At 47.3% G+C, this 17,753-nt stretch overlaps 1 protein-coding gene across 7 annotated transcripts in view; it reads left to right on the top strand.

Annotated features, from left to right (window-relative positions):
- The window catches only part of LOC147103481 (nuclear receptor coactivator 7), a 432,740-nt gene that overhangs the window by 269,829 nt on the left and 145,158 nt on the right, over positions 1-17,753 (top strand). The window lies entirely within an intron of this gene.

Here is a 17,753-nt window from a genome sequence, read left to right as displayed (position 1 = left end):
TGTACGGGACAAGAGTGATTATTCCTCCCAAGTTAAGGGAAAGAGTTTTAAAAGAACTACATGAAGGTCATCTGGGGGGAGTTAAAATGAAAAGTCTTGCTAGGGCTTACGTATGGTGGCCGGGTATTGACCAACAGATTGAGGAGTTAACGAAAAGCTGCGCTGGGTGTCAAAAAGTGCAAAATGCACCTCCGATAGCACCGCTACACCCATGGGAATGGCCTTCAGCCCCATGGCAACGCATACACATTGACTTTGCTGGTCCATTCATGGACTCCATGTTCCTAATCGCGGTGGACGCACATTCCAAATGGCCAGAAGTCATCAAGATGAATACCACTACTTCAGAAAAGACAATTGCGGTGTTAAGAACAATATTCGCAAGGAACGGATTGCCAGAACAGATCTGTTCGGACAACGGACCACAGTTTATATCGGAAGAATTCCAACAATTCTTCAAGAAGAATGGAGTTAAACATTATACCTCTGCCCCATATCATCCGGCGACAAACGGGTTGACTGAAAGATTTGTCCAGACATTCAAAAAGGCTATTAAGGCCATGAATGATGATCAGATTCCGCTGCAACACAAGGTCGATAAGTTCCTGATGTCATATAGAAACGCCGATCATGCCGTGACTAACCAAAGTCCTGCTATGATGTTTTATAACAGGAGGTTGCGGTCCAAGTTGGACTTGTTAAAACCAAATGTGCGGAGGGAAGTGGAAAACAAACAGTTTCGGCATATTAACAGCAAGACCACTCGAACTTTCGACGTAGGACAACCAGTGATGGCAAGGGGCTATGGAAACGACAAATGGCAGTCCGGAACAATCCGGGCCAGACAAGGACCTCTGATGTACACCGTAGATATTGGTCATAATGTGATAAGGCGTCATGCGGATCAACTGGTAGAGTCGAGAGCAAGGGTCGAACCCATGGTTGTGACAGAGACAGCTGTGGAAGACGTTCATGAACCTGAAGCATCTACCTCGGCCGAGAATGTATTTGATGATGATGACACCCAATACATTGGCAACCAACTAGAGGAGGCACCTCAACAACAAGAATCAGAGACCACTGAAAGGCGTTATCCAAGCCGAATCAGAAAGCCTCCTGAGAGACTGAACCTTTGAACTGTTATACCTGAAGTTATATATGTATATATGTTATGTTTATTTGGGGATATGACTGTTAAGCTAAAAAGGGAGGATTGTGGTGTATGTAACCTGTTCTACCTTAAGAGAACTTAAGCCTGGTCCACCTTAAGAAAGGTACTACTTTCTTTGGCTGCTGTATACGTAATACCGGTGGTGACCACACCGGTATATAAGCACAGTGTAATAATATTGTATTCAGTATAGTCCGACCTCCAACCAGTAAAGACCTGTTGAATTTACTTTTGTGGTCTGTGTAGTAATTCTCACTATAACACACAGACTTAACAGAAACGCTGATGGGCTGTCGCGCCTACTGTTGCCTACGGTGGAGGAAGCACCTGCAGTGGACCCTGTTGAGATATTCCATTCGACCATAGTCGAATGTCTACCTGTTACAAACTCAAGTATAGAGAAGGAAACCCGAAATGACCCGACACTCTCTCGGGTCTATGATTTGATGGTGAAGGGATGGCCAGCACATGGCGACTCACTGTTGCCAGCATTCTTGCCAAGGAGAGAATAGCTGTCAGTGTGCCGGGGGACCTTGATGTGTGGATCCCGAGTGGTAATTCCACCCAAGTTGAGAGATAGAGTGCTCAATGAGCTTCATGAGGGTCATCTGGGAGGGGTAAAAATGAAGAGCCTAGCCAGGGCATTTGTGTGGTGGCCGGGAATCGATAAAGAAATCGAGGATATGACCAAGTGCTGCACAGGATGTCAGAAGGTCCAAAACGCTCCACCACAGGCCCCGCTACACCCATGGGAGTGGCCCTCATCTCCATGGCAACGGGTACACATTGATTTTGCTGGTCCATTTATGGACTCAATGTTTTTAATCGCTGTGGATGCACATTCGAAATGGCCAGAGGTCATCAAAATGCCCTCCACCACCACGGAGAAAACTATTGCAGTCCTACGGACCATCTTCGCCAGGACTGGCTTGCCAGAACAGATTTGCTCCGACAATGGACCACAGTTTGTGTCCGAGGATTTCCGGAGGTTTCTGAGGAATAATGGGGTAAAACATTACACATCTGCCCCATATCATCCAGCCACAAATGGATTGGCTGAGAGGTTTGTTCAGACCTTTAAAAAAGCAATAAAGGCGATGTATAACGACGACATACCACTACAACACAAGGTGGATAATTTCTTGCGGAATGCGACGCATGCAGTCACCAACCAAGCTCCAGCCATAATGTTCTTCAACCGAAGGCTAAGATGTCGCCTGGATTTGCTCAAACCAAACATAAGACGAGATGTTGAGGATAAGCAATTCCAGCACATCAATGAGAAGCCAACCAGGAGCTTCAAGATAGGGCAACCAGTCTTGGCCCGCGACTACCGAACAGAAAAATGGCAGCCAGGAACGATATGCACACAGCAGGGACCACTAATGTACACAGTGGACGTTGGAGAGAGCATCGTGAGACGCCATGCTGACCAGATTCTAGAGTCACAGGAACAAGCCAAACCCATACCACGAGCATGCGCACCTGGTGATGAACCCGAAGTACAGATTGCGTCCACCTCAGAATCAGTGGTATTGGAAGCTGACGAACCAACCAATGACAATGAGCCAGAATCGACTCCGCCGCAAGAACAGGATACTCGAGAAAGGCGCTATCCAGTCAGGATCAGGAAGCCTCCTCAAAGACTGAATTTATAAATGATTACTTCAGTTGATGTATATAGTACAGAGAAAATTGTAATTGTAATTAGTTATTATTTAATTGTTAAATGAATGTTATGTACTGTTTATCTAAAAGGGGAGGAATTGTTGTATATGTACCTTTAAGAGAGAACTGATTTTATACTGTAGTACCGGCAGTGACCACACCTGTATATAAAGCCGTAGCAGGCTTCTGTACTTTCAGTTTCAGGATACCCTCTGTTCAATAAACACCTGTTATTATTGTTCTCCTGCAGTCCTTGTGTTATTGATACACGGACACTACATAACCTACTCAACCCAATCAATAATATGAAGGCATCTATATACAACTGAAAATAGACCGAACAGGCTGGAGTTTCCACTGGATTGTTCTTTTATTTCGGCGCAATTTTCCCCGATATCAGCATAACCAGCGCAAAAGATCGTGGAATTTTAAGTGCAAATTGCATTCAGCGCAACTCGAGTTTCCACGATCTTTTGCGCTAGTTTTAAAAACATCGCGCTAGAAGCTGGCCCCGCCCACAAAACTGGCCACCATTGGGCATTTCCGCTAATTGTGCTCGTTTGCGGGCCTTCGAGGAGGCTCCAAAAATTAAGCTGGATCTTTTGGGCTGGAGGACACTAATAGGTATGTTTTGAAAGATTTTGAATGATTCCTTTTTAAATTTACTTAAGAACTTACTATTGTACCGCAATCTAACCAGAAATTAGTTTTGTTTATTTTTTAAAAGTCATTTTCAGTCATTTTAAATCGGGTTACTCACAGATGGTGGATTGACACTATGATTTAAAATGCTTAGAATCAGAGAATGGTTACAGCATGGAAGAAGGCCATTCGGCCCGTCGAGCCCGTGCCGGCTCTCTGCAAGAGCACCTCAGCTAGACACAGTCCCCCGCCCTTTCCCCATAGCCCTACAAATTTTTTTCCTTCAGATATTTATCCAACTCCCTTTTGAAAGCCGTGATTGAATCTGCCTCCACCACCCTTTCAGGCAGCGCATCCCAGATTTTAGCCACTCGCTGCATAAAAAAGTTTTTTCTTATATCGCCTTTGGTTCTTTTGCCAATCACCTTAAATCTGTGTCCTCTGGTTCTCGACCCTTCTGCCAATGGGAACAGTTCCCCTCTATCTACTCTGTCCAGACCCCTCATGATTTTGAACACTTCTATCAAATCTCCTCTCAATTTTCTCTGCTCCAAGGAGAACAATCCCAGCTTCTCCAGTCTATCCTCATAACTGAAGTCCCTCATTCCTGGAATCATTCTCATAAATCTTTTCTGCGCCCTCTTTAAGGCCTTCACATCCTTACTACGGTGTGGTGCCCAGAATCGGACCCAGTTGGGGCCGAACCAGTGTTTTATACAGGTTCATCATAATTTCCATACTTTTGTACTCTATACCTGTATTTATGAAGCCCAGGATCCCATAAGCCTTTTTAACTGCTTTCTCAACCTGCCCTGCCACCTTCAACGATTTGCGCACATAACCTCAGATCTCTCTGTTCGAGCACCCACTTTAGGATTGGACCATTTAGTTTATATTTCCTCTCCTCATTCTTTCTACCAAAATGTATCACTTCACACTTTTCTGCGTTAAATTTCATCTGCCACGTGCCCGCCCATTTCACCAGCCTGTCGATGTCTTCCTGAAGTCTATCACTATCCTCCTCACTATTCACTATACTTCCAAGTTTTGTGTCATCTGCAAATTTTGAAATTGTGCCCTGTACACCCACATCCAGGTCATTAATATATATCAAGAAAAGCAGTGGTCCTAGAACTGACCCCTGGGGAACACCTGTATACCTTCCTCCAGTCCGAAAAACAACCCTTCATCACTACTCTGTTTCCTGTCACTTAGCCAATTCCGTATCCATGCTGCCACTGTCCCTTTTATTCCATGGGCTTCAACTTTGCTGACAAGCCTATTATGTGGCACTTTGTCGAACACCTTTTGGAAATCCAGGTACACTACGTCAACCGCATTACCCTCATCAACCTTCTCTGTTATCTCATCAAAGAACTCAATCAAGTTTAACTTCTTTTTTGTAATAAACCCATTTTCTACTGCATTAATCAAACTTCACCAAGTTACCACTCTTAAAAATAACAAGGAATATGTTTTAAAGCAAGACATTTTGCTTAAAACGCTGGTCAATTGCGCTGGTTCATGGCAGTTTTTGCGTTCAGCGATATACAAATGAGTTTGAGCGGAAACTTGGGGATGGAAACACTTTTCAAAACTGACGCAATTTGCGCCAAAATTGCCGATCGCTCCCAAAGCAGAAACTCTACCCCAACATATTTCGAAGATTTATTTTGGAGCATTTATATGACTGCCATTTCTCATCTATATTTTAGTTTACCTGTTTGACATTATCAAGGATAAGATGTCACAATAGTTGTAGACGAAGCAGACAGTAATTACATTATATAATACTCTCAATGAAATTAAATTAATGTCTAAGTTCATTTCCGAACTATAACCAAAACAATCTTACTCCCAAATATCCCTTGCAGTTTCTTTTTTCAATTTTTCTTTTGTCTTTAATTATCTTTCTAGCCATTTTAATTTACTTTAATATATTTGATAAACTCTTTCTTTCCTTAAGTCTTTCAAAATATTTTTGTTTTCTTATTTTTTTGCTAAGTATATTTAGCCTTGGCTCATGAATTCTATAAATTCCACACAAAAACCTAAAGGCTAAGGATAATTACTTTTAAAGCCACAAGGAATTAAAAAGTAGTGAGGACAGGCACTCATTGAAGAATCAGGCCTAGAAATTCAGTTGCGTTCGCCAGCCGTTAACGCCATAAGAGGGGTAGATTTCCAGCGCTAGGCACTTAGCGCCCGGGCGCAGGCCGGTCTGCGCCAACGCCCAACTTCAGTTGACATTTAGCGCCGGCGCAAAGTGTTTGCGCCCGCTCAGCTGCGCGCGCAGCTTATGACGTCATTTCGTCGTGCAACGCTGTTTGTGCACCCCAAACCGGAAACAGTGGCGCCCGCCCAATGTGGGCGTGGCGCTGTTAAGAACTGTGAAGTGGAACGCAGCAGAGGCCCTGCGGGCCTCGGGGAGCGCTAATTAAAGGGCACTTACACTGAACTATAAAGGCCAGCCATTTTGCTGCAATGACTTTAGTGCTTTGGATTTCTGGACAGAGACCAAGGAACAGACCTTACTGATTTGGGACAACATAGGAGAGGTATTTTTGGCTTCTGGCCAGAGCTTGGAAATTTGACTCTTTGTGATTTCACTGTTTGCAAGTTTATTATGGGGGCTGCATGGGGTTCCAACGCTCAGTTCCAGCATTATGTGCGAAGGGCTCGCAGACGCTGTGTGAGAGGGCCAGCCATGCCTAGACGCAGAGGGGCCATCAGGCGTCGGCAACGTAGGCCTTACCCACTCAGGGAATACCGGCAGCAGGTGTCCTATCTCACCATGACTGCCGCGCATTGTGTTAAGAGGCTGCGCTTCAAAAGGGAGGTGGTTGCAGAGATCTGCCAGCTGCTTCACAGAGATCTGCGTCCACAGCTGATGTGCAGGACCTCTCTGTCGGTGGAAGTGAAGGTCACGGTGGCTCTGAACTTTTATGCAAGCGGCTCCTTCCAAGCCGCTGCTGGGGACATAGCGAACATCTCCCAGTTTGCCGTGCATCGCTGCATCCGGCAGGTCACCGAGGCCCTTTTCGCAAGGAGACACCAATTCATCTCCTTCCCCATGACCCTAGAGAGGCAGGAGCAGCGTGCAGTCGGATTTGCCAGGATCGCCGACTTCCCCATGGTGCAGGGCGCCATTGACTGCACGCATGTGGCTATGCGGGCACCTATCGACAATGCCGAGGATTACCGCAACCGGAAGGGCTACCATTCCCTCAATGTACAGCTGGTGTGTGACCACAGGCAGCGCATCCTAGCTGTCAATGCCCGCTTTCCAGGAAGCAGCCATGATGCATTTATCCTGCGCCAGACTACTGTGGCTGACATGTTCGAGGCACAGCCTCCACCAAGGGGATGGCTTATTGGGGACAAGGGCTACCCTTTGTGCACATGGCTCATGACCCCGCTCCGCGCGCCCAGGACCCCTGCGGAGGAGGCATACAACGAAAGCCATCAAGCCACAAGGAACATCATAGAGCAAACGATTGGCGTCCTGAAGCAACGGTTCCGCTGCCTGGATCGATCCGGCGGATCTCTACAGTATTCGCCGGATAGAGTCTCCCAGTTCGTCGTCGTTTGCTGCATGCTGCACAACCTGGCTATCCGCAGGACTCAGGCACTGCCACCTCACGTTGGGCCACCACCTCAGGAGGACGAGCAGGAGGACCATGAGGAGGAGGAGGAGGAGGAGTACCAGCCCAGGAGGGAGCCACAAGGTCCAAGGGCCGTCCGCCGGCGGCTTATTGAACGACACTTCTAGGCCCCCTGTCAGGGAATGGCTTGTGGCAATGAACGCACCTGAATGCAGCCGCTCCGCAAGCCCTCAGCCGGTTAACGCAACAACCACTTGAAACATGACACCTGGACAAGCTGAATAAATAAAAAGCTTTATTTAACAAACTCAGGGCCCTTCCCACATGAAACAGAAAAACAGACAAGACCCCCAAAAAACAGTGACAAACATACCGCACTCCCACAACCTGGGGAGGAATAACAAAACTTGTCAATCCAATTGGCCTTCATCTTCGGCCTTTCCAAAATAAGCCCCCCCCCCCTCCAGAATACAAACACCCCCATATAAAAAAAACAGTTGCCGACACCCTCTACTTGGTGTGCCGAGAGGGCGAGTCCTTGTGCAGGCTTCTCCGGCCCCTGCCCGACCTGTTGCTCCGCCTCAACCTGGGCCCTGTGGGTGTTGGAAGGCTGGGGGAAGGCTCCTGAGGGCCACAATGCGTAACGGCAGATGCCCTTGGGGGTCGGCCTAGACGAGGTCCGGCCCTGGAGGGTCCGGCTGCTGACTGCTGCAGCTGTGGCTGGGCAGCATCAGTCTCTGCAGCAGCTCGTCGCACCTTGGCTGGGGGAGTGGCAGTGGCGGCTGCAGCAATGGGGGCAAGCTGGCTGATGCCAGGCGCTCGCTAGTCGCTAGAGACATTGGCACTCGGCCGGGCTGGCACTGCAGCAAGCGCAGCAATCTGGTGGAGGCCAGACCGCTGTGCTGCAGCAGGGTGGCGGGTGCCCTGTCGATGCTTCCGTGACACAGCGAGTGTGGCAGAAGTGAGTGCCCGAACTGCCCTGTTCTGTGCCCGCATCAGATCAGCCAGTGTCTGCACGGCACCACTCATGAACTCTCGACTCGCGTCCTGTGCTGCCGCGAGTTGGTCGACACCCCTGGCCTGTGCTGCCGCGAGTTGCTCGACACCCCTGGCCTGTGAGTCTCCGAAAGCGGCCACACTATGAGCCAGGGACTCAATGGCCTGAGGCAACTGTCCCACAACCCCCATGAACTCGTTGTGGCGCCGCTAGGAGGCCGCGGACATTTCATCAAGGAGGCGCACCTCCTGGGCGAGGACCGTCTCCGGACTGGAGGGCGGACTCTCCATCTGGGGAGAAGGCCGCCGAGCTGCCCGACCCTTCCCGCGTGCCTGGACGCCACTGGGCCCAGCAACTGCCCTTCCCTGCAACACTTCCCCCCCTCTGGGGAGAAGGCAGCCGTGCTGTCCGACCCTTCCCGCCTGCCTGGACGCCACTGGGCCCAGGAGCTGCACCCCCCTGCAACACTTCCCCCTGGCTCTCCTCCAGGCAAGACGTGTCCCCTCCATTGCCATCCCCTGGCGCGGATGAGGGTTCCCCCGATGTGCCGCCTTCCTCTTGGTCCTCGTCGTCCTCCTCTTCCGAGGGACTGGCACTCTCAGCTTCATGGACCTCCTCCTCACCAGCTGAAAGCAGGAAGGCACAAGAGTAGCTTTAGAGTGAGGACAGGGCGTCAGCGAGGGAGGCATGAGTGGTGGCATTATGCGCATTGGTCGGACAGTGGCAAAGGATGTAGATCTGAAGCGCAAGGGGAACGAGAGAGGTCCAAACGGTCATGTCCTTACCATTGGGGCCCAGCACAGGGTCGGCATCTCCAATAGCAACGGGGCCAACCACCCGGCCACGCATGAGTCGAGCCACGCGCTCTTCCAGGTCACTGAGCTCCTGGAACTGGCCACGGCCTCCCCCGGTGACATTCCGGCTCTTCATATTCTTGGCCAGCTTGGCCTGCAAGAGAAAGGACGGCCTCTAAGTACAGTGTGTTGCCCTGTTGTTGTCTGCACTGCCTCCCATGGTCGAATAGCATGGCCAGTGTGGTGCCCTGTTGTTGTGTGCACTGCCTCCCATGGTCGAATAGCATGGCCAGTGTGGTGCCCTGTTGTTGTGTGCACTGCCTCCCATGGTCGAATAGCATGGCCAGTGTGGTGCCCTGTTGTTGTGTGCACTGCCTCCCATGGTCGAATAACTTGGCCAGTGTGTAAAGTGCAGAAAGTGCTATTGATGATCATGCCAGTGCCATAGCTGCGGGAGGAGGGATGGCCATTAGGCCTTTGAGGTCCCTTTGCCCATAATGTGAGGTGCACATGCAAGGATGAGGAGGACACTGGAAAGGGTACTCACCCTGACCATCCGAGTGAGGTCGTTGTACTTCTTGCGGCATTGGTCCGCACTCCTGGGGACATCGCTGGTGGATGACACCCTGTGGGCGATTTCCCTCCAGGCTCTCCTGTACTGCCTCCTGGGAGCCTTCTTGCCACTGTCCGGGCACAAGATCTCTCTTCTCTTTTCAAAAGCCTTAAGCAGCACCCTCAAAGCATGCTCTGAGAAGCGCTGCGCTCGTTCACGGGCCTTCTGCATGGCTTCAGGCGCTATTTGGGTCCACCAGCAGTGTTCAGGCCTAGCTGCAGGGCTCCACTATCCAGGGCGTGGCAGCAGACAAAGTCGACCCTTCCCCCTTTAAGAGCTGGCCGGCGTCAGGGTGTCTGCTGTCAATCAAAACATGACCGCACCTGCGCTGCGCCCGGCCTCGGCGTTATCAGTCCGCACCGCCGGCTTAGCGCCTAAAGATAGGAGTGCAACGCCAGTTTCAGCGCTCGCCCAAACTCCTTGGCCAAATCTACTGAATTTCGGCGAAGTGGCCTACACTTTCCGGCGGGCGCTAACTTTAGCGCCCGCCCGACTTTAGCGCCCCAGAAGTGGCGCGACTGAATTTCTAGGCCTCAATACCTAAAATGGACATAAGTCTGAGGTCGTTGATCTCAGCCAGAATGGGGGTGGAAATGAAGCAGTGGTATCTACCTGGGTCTCCCTGTCATGATCATTGTCCGCTGACCTCTGCTGTTAAATATTGGATAAGCAGAGGATTGGGCTCGTGATTGAATATCCTACCGGCACATGAAGAATGGCATCTAGACTGAGGTCCCAAAGCACTTCGGGCAGTATGGAACTGAACCCCAGTATGAATCACCATACGAGTCACTATGTTCAGGGTCTGGGAAAAAAACACATTAAAAAGTACATATGAACCTACAGGAGCAATTTCAATGCAGTAATCTAATCTCACAGTTCAAATGCCACATATAAACCACTTAGTTTATATTATCTGAAACTTCTTGATTAGATTACTGCCATGTAATTACTCCCTGTTATGTACTTTCCTCTATTTAGTTTGTGAATTAATACTGAAAAAGTAGATGTGAATACTAAGCAGGACCCTGCATTGTATTTGCATTTACTTTTTGTTTTGGTCGAACTAGTGAACAGAGGAAAATACAGCCCATAGCAGGGCAACCAATTGGATAAAAGAGTGTGTATAACAGAAACAGTGCTTTGAATTATCTTTACAAACAGCACATTACATTGGCAGGGACTGAGCGGAGAGTGGAAAGTGCATTTTTATAAATGTCTATTCAGTATTTGAGCAAACAAATCTTTGCCAGCTAGCCCTTAACAAAGCCTGACGTTTGCAGAAACAGCAACGGCTGGCCACAATAGCATGGGGTATTGCAAAGGAATTTCACAGATTGTAAGGGAATGTTCAAGTAATGCCCTCTTCCCTAATCACAATGCATGGTTATATTCAGTCATTTATGCCATCTGAATAGGGTTATGAATTTGGTTCAACAACTTCACAAAAATAAATGTAAACTTTTAAAAATTATATGAGCTTTGTGGAACTATATTTGTAGTTGTTTCAATTCTTGAATTTCCTTTTGATTCTAAAATATTTCAGTGATAACATTTTGTGGTAAATAGACCAATCAGAAATCACACCCATTTATCTTTTACTGCTGTGACCCAGGTGTTGCAGTATTAGGTGGAGTTAACATAAGAAATAAGAGCAGGAGCCTGCTCCGCCATTCAATAAGATCATGGCTGATCTTCTACCTCATCTCCATTTTCCCGCACTATCCCCATATCCCTTGATTCCCTTAATATCCAAAAATCTATCGATCTCTGTCTTGAATATACTCAACGACTGAGCCTCCACAGCCCTCTGGGGTAGAGAATTCCAAAGATTCACCACCCTCTGAGTGAAGAAATTTCTCCTCACCTCAGTCTTAAATAGCCGACCTCTTATTCTGAGACTGTGAACCGTGGTTCTGGACTCCCCAGTCAGGGGAAACATCCTTCCTGCATCTACCCTATCAATCCCTGTAAGAATTTTGTATGTTTCAATGCGATCACCTCTCATTCTTCTAAACTCCAGAGAATATAGGCCCAGTCTACTCAATCTCTCCTCATAGGACAATCCCGCCATCCCAGGAACCAGTCTGGTGAACCTTCGTTGCACTCCCTCTATGGCAAGTGTATCCTTCTTTAGGTAAGGAGACCAAAACTGTACACATACTCCAGGTGTGGTCTCACCGGGGCCCTATATAATTGCAGTAAGACATCTTTACTCTTATACACAAATCCTCTTGTAATAAAAGCCAACATACCATTTGCTTTCCTAATTACTTGCTGTACCTGCATATTAGCTTTCAGTGATTAGTGTATAAGGACACCCAGGTCCCTCTGAACACCAACATTTCCCAATCTCACCATTTAAAAAATACTCTGCTTTTCTATTTTTCCTATCAAAGTGGATAACTTCACATTTCTCCACATTATATTCCATTTGCCATATTCTTGCCCACTCTCTTAGCCTGTCTATATCCCCTTGAGGCCTCTTTGCATCCTCCTCACAACTTACATTCCCACCCAGCTTTGTATCATCAGCAAACTTGGATATATTATAATGGGCCAGAAATTTGGGTCCCCACGGGTGAGTACGCGCTGGGTACTCGCGCGTAGGCCCAACGAAAGTGCCGGTTTCATGCATGCACTGCGCATGCGCGGGAAACCGGAACTTCCGTTCCCTTAAAGGAAGGGGTTCAGAGGTCGAACGCATGCGCCGGAGAGGCAGCGCGTACGCCTGGAACTTCCAGTTTTTTTGCAGGTTTCTCCAGGAGGGTAAGTCTCCAGGAGCTACGCTTGTAAAAAGCAGTCGCAAGGCCTGCTTTTAACAAGGTAAGTGGTGAATTAAGTTAAATTAAAACATTTTTTCCACAGGTTTATTATTTTTAAATACTTTAAAGAAAGGTAAGTTTATTTTTAGCCCAGTTAGAAACTGTAATTAATTTTTTCAAAAATTTTAATTATTGTTTAAAATAGTTATTTTATGTAATTTATAGTTATTTTAAAAATGTGGGTCTTTTAAAATTTATTTGAAGTTTTAGTGATGTTTTGGGGCTGAATTGTATTCATAGATTTGACAGCTCTTCCTGTCAAATCTATGAATACAGATTCCCTGCTACCATTGGCTCTCCATGGCCCACGTGATCCCAGGGGACGCTTCGAACTAACTGCACCCCGGGATACGCAAGCACTGCGCGCTGGCAATTGGAGGAGGCCCAGGATCGGAATCCCATGCGGGCCCACAGCACAACGGCCAGCGCGCTAGGCAAGTGCAGGTCGGAGGCTTGCACCCGCGGGAAGCCTCCGACCCGAATTTCTGGGCCATTACATTTGGTCCCCTCATCCAAATCATTGATATAGATTGTGAATAGCTGAGGCCCAAGCACTGATCCTTGCAGTACCCCACTAGTTACAGCCTGCCAACTTGAAAATGATCCATTTATTCCTACTCTCTGTTTTCTGTCCGTTAGCCAATCTTCAATCCATGCTAATATAATACCCCCAATCCCATGAGCCCTAATTTTGTTTAATAACCTCTTGTGTGGCACCTTATTGAATGCCTTCCGAAAATCTAAATACACTACATCCACTGGTTCCCCCTTATCTATTCTGCTAGTTACAACCTCAAAAAACTCTTAACAGATTCGTCAAACATGATTTCCCTTTCATAAATCCGTGTTGACTCTGCCCAATCCTATTATTGTTTTCTAAGTGCCCTGTTACCATGTCCTTAATAATAGATTCTATCATTTTTCATTCTACTGATGTCAGGTTAACTGATCTGTAGTTCCCCGTTTTCTCTCTCCCTCCTTTCTTAAATAGTGGGAACCATTCTAGAATCTATGAAATTTTGGAAAATGACAACCAATGCATCCACTGTCTCTATAGCCACCTCTTTCAAAACCCTAGGATGCAGGCCATCAGGTCCAGGGGATTTATTGGTTTTCAGTCCCATTAATTTCTCCAGTACTATTTTTTTTTTTACTATTGCAGGAGACTTTGGTTTATCCGGAGGTTGTATGTCCGGAAACCTCGATCTACCGGCAGAAATCAGGAGCTGTTTTGTTAGGTTTTTTTTCTTCTCGTGGCTTTTTTTTCCAACAGCCAGGCTCTGGAAAGTCTCTCTGAAGCTGTTGTAAGCTACAGAGATGCTTCCAAGGTACGGGCCGACTGTTTGAAACTGTTGCTAAGCAACAGTGTTTGTTGTCAGATACGGAGATGAAAACCTCCGTATGCTTCAACATTAACGCTGGTATGTCCGGCAGTTTTGATAGATCGGCAACAGCTCGGTCCCGTCGCTGCCGGATATAACAAAGTTTCCTGTACTAATTTCTTTCAGTTCCTCATTCTCGCTAGATCCTTGGTTCTCCACTACAGGAAACTTTGTGCTATCCGGCACCGACGGGACCGAGCTGTTGCCGTCCCATCAAAACTACCGGACAAACCAGCACTAATGTTGAAACATACGGAGATTTTGAGCTCCGTATCTGGCAACAAACCCTGTTGCTTAGCAACAGCTTGTAAACAGTCAGCCGTACCTTGCAAGCATCTCTGTAGCTTAGCAACAGCTTCAGCGAGACCTTGCAGAGCCTGACTGGTGAAAAAAAAGCAACGAAAAGAAAAAAAACCTAATGAAACGGCTCCTGATTTTTGCCGGTGGCTCGAGCATTCCGGACAGTTAACCTCCGGATAAACCAAAGTTTCCTGTATTTCCGTGAAGACAGACACAAGTATTTGTTTAATTTCTCTGCCATTTGATGCACTTGACAAAAGTTCAAAGTTACTCCAGGTGAAAGTGGACTTAGGAACAGTCAGCGGCTTAGGACCAACATTCTCCCTTGAGCTCCCGCGCAGCTGGTGAGCCGGCTTTTAAATTGAAAAAACCATGCATGCGCTGAATTTTGAATGGGCCGCTCAGCCCCCAAAAAATTACAGGGAACATTGCTTAGGACGTTATGCTGTGCCACCAAGAGGCAAGAAAGAAAGAAGCTACATTGAGATGGTACCATATCAGCATGTTCCAAAATGCATCGCAGCCAATTAATTACTTTTGAATTCATTGTTTTGTAAGCAACTGGCAGAAAATGTGTGCACAGCAAGCTCCCATAAACAGCAAGTTCGATAACTGACCAGTTAATCTGTTTTTGGTGGTATCAGTTTAGAGATAAAAGTTGGCCAGGACATCAGGAGAACTCTGCTCTTCGTCGAAAAGGTGCCATAGGATCTTTTATGTCCACCCGAACAGGCAGACAGGGCCTTAGTTTAATGTCCAATCCGAAAGACGGCGCCTCTGAGAATACAGCACTCCCTCAGTACTGCACTAAAGTGTTTGTCTACATTTTATGTTCAAGTCCTGGAGTTTGAACCCATAATTCAAGTGGATAGTTGTGGTTCTCTCTCTGATGAATTCTCAATCTCAGCCAGGTCATGGCGGGGGGAGGAGGCCACGGGATTCTGTATATCCGTTAAAGGAAACATGGCCAAGCACATGATGATGAAAACATTTGGATGTTAATTCTGTCCCCCCCACAGCATGTCCTCAGACCACCCCTATCCCAAAAAGGAAAAGTAGACCAACATAGGAAGGGGGAACTAATTAAAAACAGCCACTGTCCAAAGTCCAACAAAGGATGATGATCATGTGGGCAGGACCCCTGATATTACCTTCCCTACCCCCTACAGGTCACTCCAAACCCGAAACTATTGGCACGATATCCCTGCCCTCAGATAGCCGCTGTCCTCTTGCTGTACCAGTGTACTCTCTTACAAGTACTGTGAGACAAACTGTACAGTGACTTCAATTAATATGCAGTGAGATTTGAGTATTTTGAAGTCAAATCTGCAAGTGAGTGAGTTCAGGAGCACTCTTGGCAAAAAGTCTGGTGTTGGAACCAACCAATTATTAGTATAGGCAATAGGCCGGTGTCAGTAGCACGAAGAGTGAGACCACCTCGGAAAAGTGTTTCCAAACTATCTTTTATGCTGGGGCATTGAGAGGGAGTAGTGCTGCTCCATTTAGGCAGGTGGATCAGCGACAGAATGTGGGGAGGCCGAGAGGTCACCATGACTGTTTTTGTCACAACTCGTGTAATGCTGTCCATTCCAGTCACATGGTTGTGTCCCAAACCAAAACATTAGCAGTCAGGTTGCTCTAAAAATAAAACGGCAATCCAGTTGACATTGACGGTGCCACCTTGCAGTAGTTCTCAAACACTAGAGTGTGAGGTCTGTCCAATCGGGGTGCTGAGCCTTATATTGAGGTCAGTTCTTTGGGCAGCAGAGACTGTAAGGCATTGATTTATTTTGTTTTGGAGCTGGGGTTTGGTGCTGCTGATTGCAGGTGCGAACACAGCTCCAGTAGGTTGGTGCTTTTAGAACAAATCTCCATGGATGGCCGTTAACAACCATCACTAAAACTGCTTCCTAATGAGCAGGTCGTCTTGTGTCAGCTCCACCTACATCTTTTCCTCGCTAGTGAGCCAGTGAGTCTCCACTTTTGAGCTAGGTGCACGTTAATACGGCCAGTTGGATACTGTTTCTGCATCGACATTGTAATGACTTGAGTCAGGGCCTTTGGTGCTGCACACTGGAGGGTGAATCTGTGGCTAAGAAAAGCAAAGTGTTACGTCCGTGTGTAATTGAGACACGGACTGCAGGAGTTGGTTATAACAGGTGTTTACTGAGTGGAGACAAAACTGGAACTACTATACAAAGTTACTACACAGGCTTATATACAGGGGTGGTCACTACTGGTACTGCAGTATACAGGGGCTGCAGAATATAGTTCCTTCTTCAAAGTACATACACTACAATTCCTCCCCTTTTAGCTAAACAGTACATAACATTCGATTAATAATTAAATAACATATTTACAATTACAGTTGCTATACACATTAGCTGAAGTTAAGCAATTATAAATTCAGTCTTTGAGGAGGCTTCCTGATTCTGTCTGGAAAACGCCTCTTTGGGGTATCAGGTTCTTCTGGCAAAGTTGATTCGGGATCAACGTCGTTGTTTGGTTCGTCTGCTTCCAATATCACCGATTCTGAGGTAGATGCAATTGGTACTTCGGTTTCATCACCAGGTGTATCAGATCGTGGTGTGGATTTGACGTTTTCCAGTGACTCTAGAATCTGGTCAGCATGGCGTCTTACAATGCTCTCTCCAACGTCCATGGTATACATTAGAGGTCCTTGCCGTGTGCAGATCGTTCCTGGCTGCCATTTCTCTGTGCGGTAGTCCCGGGCCAAAACTGGTTGACCTATCTTAAAACTCCTGGTTGGCCTTTCATTCATATTCTGAAACTACCTGTTCTCCACATCTCTTCTGATGTTTGGCTTAACCAAACCCAAGCAGCATCGTAGTCTTCGATTGAAGAACATCATGGCTGGAGTTTGGTTGGTAACCGCATGTGTCGCATTCCGGTAGGCAAACAAGAAGTTATCCACCTTGTGTTGTAGGGGTATGTCTTCATTACCCATTGCCTTGATAGCCTTCTTGAATGTTTGAACGAACCTCTCAGCCAATCCATTGGTGGCTGGATGATATGGGGCGGATGTGTAATGCTTAACACCATTGTTCTTTAAGAACCTCCGGAACTCTTCAGACACAAACTGTGGTCCATTGTCGGAGCAAATCTGTTCAGGCAGCCCATTTCTGGCGAATATGGTTCGTAAGACTGTGATAGTTTTTTCTGTGGTGGTTGAGGACATTTTTATTACCTCTGGCCACTTTGAATGTGCATCCACCGCAATTAAAAACATCGAGTCCATAAATGGACCAGCAAAATCAATGTGCACCCTTTGCCATGGAGATGAGGGCCACTCCCATGGATGTAGAGGGGCTTGTGGTGGGGCGTTTTGGACCTTCTGGCATCCTGTACAGCTCTTGGTCATCTCTTCGATTTCTCTATCGATTCCCGGCCACCACACAAACGCTCTGGCTAAGTTCTTCATTACCCCTCCCAGATGACCCTCATGAAGCTCATTGAGCACTCTATCCTTCAATTTGGGTGGAATTACTACTCTGGATCCACACATCAAGGTTCCTCGGCACACTGACAGCTGTTCTCTTCTCGGCGAGAATGCTGGCAACAGTGGTTCGCCATGTGCTGGCCATCCCTTCACCGTTAAATCATAGACCCTGGAGAGTGTCGGGTCATTTCGTGTTTCCTTTTCTATGTTTGCATTCGTCACAGGTAGACATTCGACTATGGTCGAGTGGAATATCTCCATTGGATCCACTGCAGGTGCTTCTTCCACCGCCGGCA

The sequence above is a fragment of the Somniosus microcephalus genome, chromosome 20 (assembly GCF_052327205.1).
Source record: "Somniosus microcephalus isolate GS21.2 chromosome 20, FLI_Smic_1.0, whole genome shotgun sequence".
In the NCBI taxonomy this organism is placed as follows: Eukaryota; Metazoa; Chordata; class Chondrichthyes; order Squaliformes; family Somniosidae; genus Somniosus; species Somniosus microcephalus.
The sequence above is the reverse complement of the archived record's forward strand: the minus strand, read 5'-3'. Positions and strand labels throughout refer to the sequence as shown.